The sequence below is a fragment of the Hermetia illucens genome, chromosome 5 (assembly GCF_905115235.1).
Source record: "Hermetia illucens chromosome 5, iHerIll2.2.curated.20191125, whole genome shotgun sequence".
NCBI classification, from domain to species: domain Eukaryota; kingdom Metazoa; phylum Arthropoda; class Insecta; order Diptera; family Stratiomyidae; genus Hermetia; species Hermetia illucens.
This window is the reverse complement of record NC_051853.1, coordinates 111,491,072-111,504,443: the sequence shown is the minus strand read 5'-3', so window position 1 is coordinate 111,504,443 and position 13,372 is coordinate 111,491,072. Positions and strand designations below refer to the sequence as shown.

At 46.0% G+C, this 13,372-nt stretch overlaps 1 protein-coding gene across 1 annotated transcript in view; it reads left to right on the top strand.

The window, feature by feature from the left end:
• LOC119656728 (protein deltex) overlaps positions 1-4,848 on the top strand; it is a 149,870-nt gene extending 145,022 nt beyond the window's left edge. The window contains exon 6 of the mRNA XM_038063261.1: positions 4,801-4,848. The gene's annotated coding sequence lies outside the window, so the exon portion shown is untranslated. The remainder of the gene's footprint in view (positions 1-4,800) is intronic.
• The last annotated feature ends 8,524 nt before the right edge of the window (positions 4,849-13,372 follow it).

Genomic DNA, 13,372 nt, shown 5'->3' with positions numbered 1-13,372 from the left:
TCTCGAAGCAGTTGAATCCCGCTCAACGGAACTACAGCACCTACGATCGCGAACTGCTCGCCGCATACCTGTCCATTAAATACTTCCGTTTCTCCCTAGAAGGCAGGCCGTTCACAGTGTTCACGGACCATAAGCCTCTCACGTATGCTTTGAAACAGAAGCCCGACAAAGCGTCCCCTCGTCAGCTTCGTCATCTGAGCTTTATAAGCCAGTTTACGTCAGACATCCAGCACGTGTCCGGCAAGGACAACATAGTTGCTGACGCTTTGTCTCGTGTCTCCGAAGTTAACATCCCCGCCTCACTCGATTTCTCGGCTATTGCCAAGGCGCAGGTGGATGACGCAGCACTTCAGAGCCTCAAGGCCAACCCCAAATACAAATTTCGGGAGTTGCCCATCTTCGGCTCAAACCTCTCTCTCTGCTGCGAAGACTCGGAAAAGGGACCTCGGCCATACATACCGGCCACATTTCGCAAGGAAGTGTTCCATGTAGTTCACGACTTGGCGCATCCCGGCATCAGGATAACAAACCGGTTAGTCACCGGAAAATACTTCTGGCCCTCCATGAATAAGGATATCAATTCCTGGGCCAGAGAGTGCATCGCATGCCAGAAGTGTAAAGTCTCCAGGCATGTAAGGAAAGAAGTGGGCTCATTCCCCCGCACTACCAAGCGTTTCCACACTATACACCTCGACATAATAGGGCCTTTGCGAGACTCGCACGGTTACAAGTATTGCCTCACAATCATCGACAGGTTCACGCGGTGGCCTGACGCAATACCTCTGAAAGACATTACGGCGCAATCTTGTGCCGAAGCCCTCTGCCGAGAGTGGATACCTCGCTTTGGCGTCCCTGCAGTGATCATCACTGACCAGGGAATGCAATTTGAGTCCACCCTTTTCTCCGAGTTAGGCAAACTCCTGGGTTTTAAACGCCAGCGGACTACTGCATACCACCCGCAGTCCAATGGGATGCTAGAACGTTGGCACCGGACGCTGAAAGCCGCCATTATGGCACGCGACGACCCGTCCTGGACTCAAGTCTTGCCTCTCGTCCTACTCGGCCTTCGTGCAACCCGCCGAGAGGAATTTGCTGCCAGCCCCGCGGAGCTGATATACGGGGAGAACCCAAGACTCCCAAGCGATCCGGTCTTCGACAAGAGATCGGGTCTCACGGAGTCGGGGTTGGTGCGTCTGCTGAGGGACAATCTCCGACGCATCAAAGCGCCACCACCGACTCGACACTCGTCCATACCTGCTTGTTCGCCCAAGGAACTGGACACATGCACCCACGTGCTGATCAGGACGGATGCCGTCCGGAAGCCGCTGCAGCCTCCATATGAGGGCCCGTACCGCGTTCTCGAGAGGGGAGAGCATTTCTTCCAGCTCGAGATCGGTGGTCACAAAAAGGCGGTCTCTCTGTCCAGGCTGAAACCCGTGTCCGCCCCGAAATGGCGTCGTGTCCGTTTTGTGGATTGACGGCGAACGAAGTTCCGGGATCAGTCGCCGAAACCCCTAGGTTTCATCTGGGGGCGGAGTGATGTGGCGCGGCAGGATTCGCGGCATTCGAAATTTATTTCGAATGTTGCGAATGCGAACGAATAGATGGCGCGGATCTGTCCACTTTGCGGAACACGCCACGGGAGTGGGGGACCGGCGAAAAAAGTGTGCCATGAGTTGGGGGCAGAAAAGAAACAGATGAAAGGAGACTTCTTCTTCTGCCTCTAACGTTTTGATGATTAAGTTGCCAACCGCTGACTAAGTCGGTCACATTCATTTTACGTTTCATTTTCATTTGTACAGTTGTCTTGTAACCAAACATATCATCTTAAAGTAAAATTTGTATTTCAAAGATATATTATAAAGAGTAAGCTAGAAGGTAAATTTAATTACAATCGCCCGAAATACAGAGAAACCTTTGCCTTGTTTGAGTGTGTTTTGATTTCAACGCGCGTATCTGCATTGCACAATTACTGGCACTAGAAGAGCCAGTTAAACATTTATCGGGAGTGCAAAATAAAAAAAAATTACTCTGAGGAGCGGCAAATTTGTCCAATAATAATAATAATAATCGTTAGCGCAACAATCCAATTGGATCAGGGCCTTGAAGTGTGTTAGAGCACTTCATTCAAGACCGTAACGGTACAGTACAAGATTACAGTACCCAATAGGAGGCAATGTGGTTAGCATTGTGCTGGCCCGAGATTATTATCCTGATTTGACTTAGGTACTCATTCACAGCTGAGTCGACTGGTATCCGACTTCAAATCATGATACAAATCCCAGTGCCACCAGTAAGATTTGAATCGCGACCTTCCGTACCACAGCCTTGTGCTCTAACCACTTAGATATCCGGACAAATTTGTTCAAATTAGCCGGAAATACGAATAATCGATGTACCAATTATCGGGATTCCACTATATTTTCAAGAGAGCTCAGTGGGAGGTGCACTGACAACATTAGCAGCCTACGAATCACTTTGGAATAGTGCACGGAGTTTAGATTTTCGCTGCACCTGTTCTTCATCGATTTCGAGAAAGCTATTGATAGCGTGAACAGCAGTGACAAAGTGACAGGCAGGAGTGCAGGAGCGACAAAGTGACAGATGATGGGGAAAACTTTCCAATGCGGAGTTCGCTAGGGCTGCGTCCCGTCATCGATATTATTTCTTCTTGTTATCAGTGACGTTCTTCGTGCTACCTTGTTCGGAGCACGTGGAAGAATTCAATGGACTATGATAATTTTCCTCAAAACCTCGATTACGCTGATGACTGTTTGCTCCCTCACCGGGTCATGGACCTTGACCAAATGGCTCTGGATTTGGAAAGAGAGGCAAGTAGATTTGGACTGAAGATAAACACCAACAAAACCAAGGTTCTAAGTCTGACGAGCATTCTCCCTATCGAAGGCATCGATCAATTTGTATATCTAGGAAACGTGGTTTCTGCTGACGGTAGCGCCAAACTGGATGTGCTGCTCTACTCGTCGCCTGTGTGGGCAGAGGCGCTTGCAAACTCTCTGAGGCGGAAGCAGGTGAACTCGGTTTACCGGCGGATGGCTTTGAGGGTTTGCAGTGCTTTTAGAACCACATCAGATGAGGTAGTATTGGTGGTGGCAGGCATGATCCCGGTTGACATTCTGGCCAAAAAAAATGAGTGTCCTGTGCAATGGAACACGTATGGAGGGGCATGCACAGCGTAGAAATGCGGCAAGGTCAGAGTCGCTTGATCTCTGGCAAAGCAGATGGGACGAGTCTACGAAAGGTCGGTGAACGCACAGGCTCATTCCCAACATTAGGGTGTGGCTTGAGCGAAAACATGGGGAAACCAACTACCACATTACCCAGTTCCTCACGGGACACGGTGGTTGCTACAGGCAGTATCTGCACCGCTTTGGGTTGGATGATTCTCCGAACTGTCCCAGATGCGATGGCATACCGGAGGATCCAGAGCATGTGATGTTCCACTGCCCACGATTTGCGATGGAGAGAAGGAGCTTAAACCAGGTGCTGGCCAAGAGCGGGACCCCGGAGAGCTTGGTTACTGAGATGCAGGAGTCCGAGGAGAAGTGGCTTGCGGTTGGCTCCGCGATCATCCAAATGCAAGCGGAGTTGCTGAAGGAGCAAAGAAGGAGGAAAACTGCAAATAGGAGAAGGATGAGTGCCTAAGGGCAAACCTACCCCGCGAAGTAATACCTCAATGGTGGTCCCGCGGGGCTGGGGCTGGAGAGACGGGGGGTGGTTTTTAGTGGGTGTGAATCCCACACGCGCCCGCTGTAGTTCCGCCGTTCGGGCGGCGGAGCTGCGGCGGACGTGTCTTTCTAAGACGTGTACGCACAAAAAAAAAAGAAAAATTTGGGCGTAGCATATGGAAATTTAACTCCACTTTACCTAAAAGCTCCAAATTGTCGTCAATACCTGTGGTCATCGGCGCAGAGGCTTGGCACTCGTACGCACTGTGATCGGAATACGGAAGTAACAGTGGAAAGGCCACGCATTAAAGATGAATCCAATCTAATTAAGAGCACCTGGGGCAGAAAAGGATAGGAGGAGTGCGAGCATCTCGGGAATTTGTGGGGGTGCTGAAGGGCATTTTTGGTAGCGGCAAATGATGGCGTGGCGTGATAGGTGTGGTTGATGCACTATGCCCCATCAAAAGGTGAATGGCAACCATATATGTAGGAATGATGTAAATGAACTACATCAGGTTCAAGCATTTGAGAAATTTAGGAAAATATTATGTTGAAAGAAAATAAAATATTCCAACTAGATCTCCGCATATGGGGGGACGTAAGGTGGTTTATGTAAGGGCTTAGGGTAATCGAGGAATATTTATTCACAGCTGAAAACGATTATCACATGCTAGCTATTTTGAACTTCAAACTATTATATTAGTCCATTATCCGATGCTCCTAATGATATGGAAGTTTTGCAGCCCTTCCGAGAGGGGGTGGAAAGGGGGACGTTGCCCGGAATAGAAATTTCCATCGACAAAGGGATAATAGAGGGGCCTTAACTTGCACCCCATACCCGTATGATGTTCTCCCCGGCCTGAATTTTTACGTTTGCTCAGTTTTAAATAAAAAGAATACATACATACATATTTAAATAACAGAATTCATACAAAGAAATGTAACTTGTAATAAAGATTTGGAAAACGGAATTGAAATTGATGATAAACAAAGGAAGAAAACTTGACTTTCAAAGATGAACTTGGAATATATTTTGAAAATAAGGGAGCTTTTAAGTTTACAAGAACATATCTGAATATCATTCATAGCATATGTTAAATTATTTTAATAGTATCGAAGATGGGGTGATAATTCTGAATGAGTTGGGCAAACGACTGCAACGAACTGGATCAAATGGAACGGCTTTACGAGTACTGAAGCAAATCAATATTCGACGCATGCATTGTTCAATCTAACAACGAGTTTATCACTGGAAAGGAAGAAATTCAAGCGAATACCCCTTGAGGTCGTTGGCAATGTAACGTGTGCTGTTCTCAGCGGTTTGGACACTATAATCGAGAATCAAAGAGAAGATGAAAATAAGTTGTGCTAGAAATGATTACGTGACCAATTTTGTGAAGAAGATGACGTTATGAAGCCGCAGATCACTGAATACACTGTCGGAACAAGGGTAAGTAATTATTACGACTTGTGGATAAATGTTTTACTGTAACTCTGCCATATTTCAGGACAATAGAAACGTCCACGAATGCGAATCAAGGATTGCATGTTCAACACAAAGAACATTATTTCGGATAGTATATTGTCAGCTCACAATGTGAAGCTGAGTTCATACAATTTGCTAGGGAAGTACCATTGCAGACAAAAATTACCAAAGAAGATGTCCGAACAACTGAGGAATATTACTTATTCAACAATAAAATAGAATCAAGGTAGCAATCAATTGCTTTTATATTAACCTGCTGAGAAGTAACTTCTATTCAACTGCTCAACACAACTTGGAGGAAAGTATTATCTTTGAAATCATCATCGTACGTCCAGAAGCATTTTGGGAGCAACTCAATGCAGCGAACAGTTGGTTCTTTTCTGTATCGTATGAGCGAATTCGCGACATCAACTAGGAATATAACTCATTAAGGAAATCTACATGTTATATTTATCAACTGGCAGTCTAACTTGTCAAGCAAAATCCTAGCGCTTAACAAGGAATCAGTTCCAGCTTGCTTTTACCTTTTGTTCGAAGATGTTGAGGTTAAAGAATACAATAATAGTCATTACCATTTGTATAGTTGTTTCCTAATGATAATTACAATGCAATGAATATTGCGTTATTATTAATATTCTGTTAAGGGAGATATCACACAGTGCAACAATTATAGAGGTATCACGTTGTTGAGTACCATCTATAAGGTATTCTCCGCTATCTTGCTAGACCGGATAGCCCCATATGCCCAGAACATCATTGGCCCATACCAAAGAGGCTTCACTCCAGGCAAATCAGCAACATATCAGATTTTCTCTCTGCGGCAAGCGATGGAAAAAGTGTTGGAATATGGAAATCAGTTGCACCATCTATTCATCGACTTTAAAGCCGCTTATGATAACATAGCCAGGGTAAAACTGTACACGGCCATGAGAGAATTCGGTATCCTGACGAAATGAATAAGACTGACTAGGCTGACCCTGACCAATGTGCGAGGCCAAATAAAAGCAGCAGGATCACTCTCAAGACCATTCGACATCAACAACGGTCTACGACAAGAGAATGCCCTATCATGCGTCCTCTTTAACCTGGCCCTCGAGAAAGTGATCCGTGATGCTGAGGTAAATGGAAGAGGGACGATCCTATTCAAGTCCACCCAACTACTGGCCTATGCTGACGATATCGACATCATGGGAAGAACTGCCTTCATCCAGATCGAGCAGGCGACAATTGGCGCGAGATCTTGGGCTGTACATCAATGAAGGCAAGACAAAATATATGGTGGCAACGTCAGCACCGAAGACGAATCAACCAACAATATCAAACCGCACTGATCAAACAGGAAGAATAAGTCTAGGAGAATACAACCTTGAGACCTTTGATAATTTCTCCTATCTAGGGTCGAAAATCACAACCGATAACAACTACGATGATGAAATCCGCGCACGGTTGTTGTCAGCCAACAGAGCTTATTTCTGCTTACAAAGACTGCTCCGCTCGAAACCTCTCAGGGTCAAAGCTATTACTGTACAAGACTATGATCTTGCCAGTCCTCATGTATTCCTCGGGAACTTGGGTTCTTAGCAAAAAGAATTGCGAAGCCTACACAATGACGAAATCTATGAGCGATATCATGACCGTCCGGTTGTGGATAAAATCCGGCTCAATAGGTTACGGTGGGCGGGTCACTTAATCTGTATGGATGAGGATGATCCCACCCGGAAAGTCTATAAGGGCAATATCTATGGTAGAAAAAGAAGGCGGGGCAGACCCTGCCTAAGATGGAGCGATGGCGTGGGTCAGGACGCCAGAAAGCTTTTAGGGATATCGAATTGGTGGACCTCGGCGCAAAACCGGGATGTCTGGAGTTCCTTATTAAGGCAGGCCTAGACTGGATACCGGTTGTTGCGCCGTTGATGATGATGATGTTAAGGGAAAGTTGCACCGCACCCTTAAAGAAATATTGTGCCCCTTTTCCTGGTTATGGTGTACCTATTGATCATAGTATCTCAAGCAGGCCTATAACCGTTAGGAACTTTATTATGTTCCCTACTTCCAGATCTTTCAGCTTTCCATCTGGTATTAAGTGTTCTCCCAGATGCCTCGATCTACTTTGCACAAGTGTCGAACACTGTCCCAGATAGTGTCCGTAGATATCCTAAGCTTCCCTAGGTGATAGTTCAGCCGACAATGACCAGTGAGAATTCCCACTATGATTCAAAGCTTCTTTTTGGTGAGGGTTAAGCAATCCTTAGTGCGCAACGGTTCGTATCCCCCAATAAGCACCCTCGGCTGCTCCATCCCTGGTAGGCCCGCCCAGTATAGTTCCCTTATCCGTTCCTTTTCATTTCTTAGAGTCATAGCCATGAAACCGTTTCCGATTCCACAGAAGGGTTCTGGCCAGTGTAAAGTCGTCCCTGCTCCCTTCTTGGCTAGTTCGTCCGCTGCCTCGTTGCCTTCCAACCCAGCATGGCCTGGAACCCAAAGTATCCAGACCTTGTTGGACGAGCCGAGTGTACTCAGTTTCTCAAGGCATTCTTACACCAGTTTAGAGTTCACCTCGTTGGACCTAAGTGCCTTGATCGCTGCTTGGCTATCGGTGAGAATAGCTATGTTCTACTCCCTGTAGTTCCGTGGCAGATTAAAGAAGGCACATTTGTCTATGGCTTGTATTTCCGTGTGGAATATGCTAGTGTACCTGCCCATTGGCTCAAAGTACATTTTCACCCGCTCCCTCTGCTGGGAGTGATCCGTCAGTGTACTAAGTAATCAGTACGAAGTAAGTAGTATGTCGCAGCCACGCGCTCCCAGTTTGCCTCGTTACTCCAACGTGTTTCAAACTTCTTATCGAAGTGAACCCTCGTTGTCATTTATTCCTTGGTATCAGTAATTCGGGATACCGCCTAGAAAAAATATCAATTTTCCTTCGATTTAGGCAGCTCCCCGCCTCACTGATATTATCGCCCATCCTGAATATTCCCCTCCTTGCCTGCATTTGTATGTGCAGATGGAGAAGGGTTAATCCCAGAAGGACCTGGGGGGATGCCGTTGGGGATGTCCTCATTGCCCCATTGATACACACCGAAGCCAGCCTTTGGAGCTTATGTGCTTGTGTGCTCATTCAGAACGCCTGGGTGTTTCTCACTCCCTTGCGGCTCAGGGCATCTTGTATCTCTGTGTGCGATGTGTTGTCGAATGCTTCTTCGATATCCAAAAACGCGCACAGTGCAATTTCTTTTGTTTCTATGGTATTCCGTAGTACCTCTGTCAGCTGATACAAAGCAGTTTCGCGCCCCAGTTAACAGTTCTATCATTTCCTGGAAAATCTAAATTTTCAATATGGGGGGAGAATTTCAAACTATTTACTACACAAAACAATAAATTTCATAAAAATTTATTCTCAATAAAGTCCGAAAGTCATTTTTGTAATCCTTAGGCTATGCTATTTTTTTTGTTGACGATGCTGGGAGTCCTGGGTTCACACCCACTTGGTGACAGACCGGGCTATGCTATTTTGTTTACATTAATTTCTAATTAATTAATTAACTTACTTGATACCCATGAAATGGTTTCTCAGACAATTGCAAACACGTGTTCTTATAAAGTTGATCTTCATGATCAGTGACTTTGACTGAGATCATGAGGCTAATATATTTTTACACTAAAATAAGAAAGAAACGTAAAGGTAAAAAGGCATTGTATAGTTTTAAGTATTATAGATATAAATCTGGAACAAGCGCGTTGAGTGCAATGTTATTTAGTCCTTCATGACGGAACGTAGTTTTAATTTTCGTTTGCTTTCCTCGGGAACAAACAACTATGTTCGTTAAAAAGTTAAATCAGAAAATTGGCATTTGAAAATTATTTATAAAAATGGACATTGCCCCCTTCAAAGTAATCTATACCGATTCCATCCAATTCCCGAAGCATTTTTACACTCGCACCGCGTATGTAAAACAAAACCTTATTAAAATCGGTTTACTAGGCAGTAAGTAAACCGATTTTTTCAAGGAGGTGAAACTCTTCAAAAGACTCTGGCCTAGGCACGTCAGAGTGTGGAACCATCTTTAGGTATTACATCACAGGGCCTTTACTCGCGAGGTTCGTAATCGTGTCTTCTGCTTTTCGCAGTTTACTGCGATCATGGATGGATTACTGCGATCATGGAATTGATCGCATCCCAATCCTCCTGGCAAGCTACCAATCTCCGGACAAAATTTTCTGGTAATAGCACTTCACCTAGAGTGTCCTCTAGATTCTTCTTTTCTTCCACGTACCTAGGCCATTGGAAGAAACGTGCGCTGGGTCCTCTGGTACCATTGCACAGTTTGGACAATTAGGTGAGGTGTCGAATTTAAACCTGTGCAGGTATTGACGGTATTCTCCATGGCCAGTGAGAAACTGATTGAGATTATAATTCATCTCCCCATGCTTTCTTTCCAGCCACTCCTCGATGGAAGGGATCAAACTGTAAGCCCAACGACCTTTTTCTAGCTGTTGCCATCTGCTTATGGATCTCTCCCTTTCGGCTTTTTTCACCTGCGATAAAGGAGAGATGGACCTGGAGTTAACTATATTCATCATCTCGGTTGCCAGGATATCAATCGGCATCATTCTCGAGATGAAGACCGCTGCGTCATCTGAGACGATACTGAAGGCAGAACATACTCTTAAGGCTGTTCTTCTGTAGACCGCACTCAATTTATGTGCATTGCCTAAAACTTGCAGCGCTTTTCCCTAAACTGGGACTGCATACAGCAAGATAGAACTCACCACCCTGGCTATGAGCAGCCTGCAAGTATACCGCGATCTTCCTTCATTCGGCTTCATCCTTGCCAGAGCTATACTCGTGGTGGATGCTTTTTCGCAAGTATGCTCTATGTGCTGCTTAAAATTGAGTTTTCCGTCTATCATCACTCCCAAGTATTTGATGGCCGACTTGGAAGTGATGATTCGATTCCCGATCCTAATGCAGGCATAATTTCTCTTGCGGCGCTTAGTAATGAAGACCGCTCCCCGCCTTTTCCGCCACGAATACCAGTGCAGTACTCTCTAACCAAGCCTTAATAACACTGATTGCTTCGCTTGAGTACAACTCAGCATCTTCGAGTGTTCAACCACAACCAATGCTTTGTCATCGGCGTAACCTACCACCGTAGTATTCTCCAGAATCGGAAGGTTAAGTACATCATTACACATGATGCTCGACAGTAGTGGTTCCAGTACAGAACTCTGTGGTACGCGGAGGCAATGTACTCTTTGGGTGCATCATCGGTGTTATACCAGAGCGTCCGCTCTTCCAAGTAGCTATCGACAATAGCAGCGAGGTAGGTGAGAACACCAATCGTCGCAAGAGACTTTCGTATAAGGTTATAACTGGCCGAGTTGAATGCATTCCTCACATCCAGGGGCACCACCACGTAATATTTGCTGATGCTACCCCTTTCGTGAATTGCATTTTCGGCCAAGCCGCATCAATGATTGATCTGGTTTACGGAACCCATATTGCCGATCTGAAAGGCCTCGTTGACTCTCGATAACCGGGAGTAAACTATTATAAATTACCCGCTCCAACATTTTCCCCATAGTGTTTAGAAGATATATGGGTCTATAGGAGGACGGTTCCCCTGGAGGTTTGCCAGCATTAGGCAGCAGCCCCAGCTTCTGCCACTTTCAACCGTCCTGCCACGATTTTATAAGTGCTACCCCGCGGATTTATATCTGCTTCCGAGCAGAGCTCCTTAAAACATTCCCTCTTACTCCGCTGTATGGTGAGCTTGAGGCTTTTGCGGTCTTCAAGGCTCTGACCCGTTCGTCTGGCTCGGTGGCAAATCGATCAAAGAATGGTAAGTTCACTATTTCATCAATAATTGGGTCTTCTAGTGGGTAATGAGCATCTCCTAGGCATCGACGCGTCACATGCTTTAGATATGCTTTGGGTGATATGGATAAAGGTGCCTGCGTTGCTAGATAGGTCTAACCATACCTCCATGAATGTTTAAGTACCACCCCTTGCGTTAGTCTCTTTGCTGTCCCATTCGATGGCCCACGCATTAAAGTCACCACTGTCTTTCTGTCACATTTTATATCTCAGAACCGGTTATTCCTATTAATGCGAAATCTGATGGGGAGATGGGACCTGTGGATTCCATGGTATGCAGGGAGTAACATAACTCCAAGTTGAGTTTAAAGTGGGGGGGGGGGGGGATCCCCATACATACAAAAAGATGGTGTTTCAAGTTTTTGAAAACAGGCTTAGCCAATTCTACTGATACTCCAATTGCTGGTTCCGATCCCACAGAGCAGGGGGAGATTCACCCCTCTTTCGCTAAAGCAGCCGAGATTTCATTTCCCCCTACGCCACAGTGACCAGGCACCCAGAATAGTTCCACCGCATTGATCCTATAGATAGAGTTCAATCGGTTTCTGCATTCCTGAACGATTTTCGAGGTGATCAAAGGACTACTCAATGCCTTCAATCCAACTTGGCTGTCACTGCAGATTGCGATGCGCCTGCCCTGCAACCGCTCGTCAATCACCCAGTTTGCCGCCCTTAGGATCGCATAAACTTCGGCTTGAAAAACTGTTGCATATTGTCCCAAAAGAAAAGCTCACTCCTCGTTTTTATTCGAGAGGTAGACTCCGGCTCCAGAACCCTGTTCTGTTTTTGAGCCATCGGTGTAGAAGACTTCCGTACATCCCGCCACGCATTCCTCTGGGTCCTCCCAGTCCTCTCTATGCTTCAGGGTAACTTCATATCTTCTACCAAACAGAAGTATGGGGGCACGAGGATCGGGAGGCATTGTAAGAACTGGATTCAGTCCTTCCAGTAACTCTTCCAATGCTCTGTGCCCCCACATCCGTTGTTTCCCGATAGATCTAATCGTAATTCGATTAGATCGATTAGTCTATGAGCTGCTCTCATTGCAGTGCTTTGAATAAATATATCCAGGGGCTGCAAATTGAGTAGTGCATTCAGAGCTGCGCCGGATGTCATGCTCATGGCACCAGTGATACCCAGACACACAGTTCTTTGCGATGCGGCTAGTTTACGGTGAACATTTTTTTGTCTCACCTTAACCCACCAGACTACGGTTGCATATACGAACATCGGCCTAATGATGGCAACGTATATCCACATTACCCCATGAGGCCTGAGTCCCCATGTCGAGGCAAAGGTTCGTCTGCACAGCCCATAACCTGTGAGAGCTCGTTTCATCTTTACCTCGACATGTTTATTCCAGTTTTTTTATTTAGAGTGACTCCCAGATGTTTCACTTCTTCGGAGAGTTGAAGGATAGTACCCCTCATCTCAGGGGGGCAAAGTCCATCCAGTTTTCTCCTTTTTCTGAATAAAACCATTGTGGTTTTATCTGGATTAACTGACAGACCGTGTCTGAGCCACCAGCTGTCTATCAAATCAACGGCACGTTGTATATTCCTACATACCGTTCTAAGATCCCAATCAACAGCAAGCACAGCCACCTCATCAGCATAAGCTTGAGCGTGTATTGGCAAATTTTGCAGTTCGCATAGTAGTGAGTCGATCAGCATACTCCGCAGAAGTGGCGAAAAGACACCTCCTTGGGGACAGCTTTTCGTTGCTTCTGCAGTCAGGTAGCGATCGACATCCACCTCAGCACAGTCAAAAGCCCCTTCAATGTCCAGGAACACCCCCATCGCGCACTCACCATTCAAAGTTGCATCCTCTATCTGTGTGACCAAAGAATGAAGAGCACACTCACAGGACTTTCCACGTTGGTAAGCATGTTGGTTTTCACTAAGTGGGTATGACTTAAGTGCGTTTCCACGAATGTGATGCTCCCGTTGTATGTGAGTACAGCTCGGTTATTTGCGGTAGGCCCCCTAGTGGAAGTTTCATGGGAGCTGTGGTTATGCTCAAGCGAGAAGAGACCTTCGGGCCTCGGCGTGGTGTTGCGTTTCAACATGGGTGCCGTACTCCTTAGTTCGGTAGAGATTTAGGCATGTCTTGTATCCACCAGTATGAATGCTAAGCCATGCACTTGGTATAGACTGGTACCGTTGTTGCTTGTCTCATCGGGGCTCTGTTTGTGGTCACAAAATCAATCCGTGTCTTAAGAAGACCGTGGGATTAAGTCGCAAGATAGGTGCTCACGTTAAACCTTCAAGGACTTAACTGTCCGCGCAATTGAAGTCGAGGAGGCAATAAAACGAATGA